Here is a 1,989-nt window from a genome sequence, read left to right on the forward strand (position 1 = left end):
AATTTTCAGCCACCTTGGAGCAGTTTGCAAGCACGGTTATTAGCAGAAAAGGAGCCCAAAAAATGCTGTGACTTACAGAGGCTGCTTTCAGCAGCACTGAATCTCTGTCAGATACATTGAGTACTTTTTGAATGCAATGAGGGTTTCTGTCTCTGCCACCCTTTCAGGCAGTGTATTTCAAAGCACAACCACGCTCTGGGTGAAGAAACGTCTCCTCAAATCCCCGCTAAACCTCCTACAAATTACTTTGCATTGATGCCCCCTGGTTGGCGACCCGTTGAAGCGACTTCTTGAGCAGGTCCCTGAAGTCCTGCCACATGAAGATGTAGAGGATGGGGTTGATGATGCTGTTGATGTAGGCCAGGCTGTAGCTCATCAGGATGCCCACGTTGAGCGCCAGGGGCCAGTGTTCAGTGTGTGGGTACCTCAGCAGTGCGAGGATAGAAATGATATGGTAGGGCGTCCAGCAGAGGAGGAAGGCCAGGATGATGGCGGCCATGATCCTGAATGGCTTGCCACCGCTGGACACCAAGAGGCCCCACCTCAGCCGCAGCCCGATGATGGCGTAACTGGCGGCGATGACCAGGAATGGGAGGAGGAATGCACCGAGCAAGTGGGTGAGGGTCACCGCTCAGTCCCGGGCATATCTAAGGCTCTCTGCCCGCTCGCCCTCCAGCAGGTAATTGTTGGAGCACTGCGTCCAGTTGCCCCGGGATACCAATTGTCGGAAGACGAATGATAGCACGCTCCCGATGGCGGCTGCCACCCACACCCCCAGGCTGAGCAGGGCAGCCAACCGTGGGCCACGGTGCTTCCGCGACCAGACAGGCAGCACCACCAAGATGCAGCGGTCCACACTGATGGTGGCTAGCGTGAAGACGCTGGCGTGCAGGCAGAGCACCACCGCCCCATAGCGGAGCTTGCAGAGCAGCCAGCCGAAGGGCCAATGGAAGTTCAGGGCAAGTTCGGTGATGAAGAGCGGGAGCAGCACAGAGGCGGTGAAGTCGGCCACGGCGAGGCTCAGGAACCAGATGGTGTTGGCCGTTCTCTTCAGCTTGAAGCCGATGGCCCAGATGACAATCCCATTGCCCAAAACGCCCAGGACGCAGGTGACGATGGGAATCGTCAAGATGAAGGCACGCATCCCTCGCCGCACGCTGGAGTAGTCTTTATTCGCTGGGACCTCATCAGGAACCACGCTGGAGTCGATTAGCTGAAGATCTTTGGGCTCAATTTCAGATGTCCAACCTGAAGAGATGGAGAGAGAGGGAGGGAGTGAGATGGAGCGAGAGACAGGGAGCGAGAGAGAGACACCGAGAGATAGATAGAGACAGAGTGAGAGAGAGACACCGAGAGAGAGTGAGAGAGATAGAGAGAGAGGGAGTGAGAGGGAGCGAGAGAGAGACACCGAGAGATAGATAGAAACACAGTGAGAGAGAGACACCGAGAGAGAGTTAGAATGATAGAGAGAGAGGGAAGAGTCAATCAATGTTGACCCCAGTACGGCAATCACGGAGATTGATACTCTAGTTCCACCTGCATAACATCGCCCGTCTCCTTCTCTGCCTCAGCCCATAGGCTGCTGAAACCCTCATCTGTACCTTTGTTACCTCCAGACTTGACTATGACAATGCTCTCCTGGCTGGCCTCCCGAATCGTGAGCTCATCCAAAACTCTCATTTTCTAACACACACCGAGTCCCGTTCATCCACCAACCCCGCTGTTGCTCACTGACCTAGAGTGGCTCTCATTCTAGTAACGCCTCGATTTTTAAACTCACATCTTTGTTTTCAAATTCCTCTGTGGCCTCCTTGCCCCCTCCTTCGCTATATCTGTAAACTCCTCCAGTCTCTACAATCCTCCGAGATCGCTGTGCTCCTCCAATTCTGGACTCTTGTGCATGCTCCCCGCAATATATGCACATGTGAGTATGCTCACAGGTTTGTTGAGCTGTTGCACTGGGAGCACCTTAGGCAGTCGCGTCATGTA

At 54.3% G+C, this 1,989-nt stretch overlaps 1 pseudogene; it reads right to left on the reverse strand.

Annotated features, from left to right (window-relative positions):
- Window positions 1-235: 235 nt before the first annotated feature.
- LOC139240369 (chemerin-like receptor 1) lies at window positions 236-1,680 on the reverse strand (annotated as a pseudogene).
- Between the last annotated feature and the right edge of the window lie 309 nt (window positions 1,681-1,989).

This window comes from Pristiophorus japonicus, chromosome 31 (assembly GCF_044704955.1).
Source record: "Pristiophorus japonicus isolate sPriJap1 chromosome 31, sPriJap1.hap1, whole genome shotgun sequence".
In the NCBI taxonomy this organism is placed as follows: domain Eukaryota; kingdom Metazoa; phylum Chordata; class Chondrichthyes; family Pristiophoridae; genus Pristiophorus; species Pristiophorus japonicus.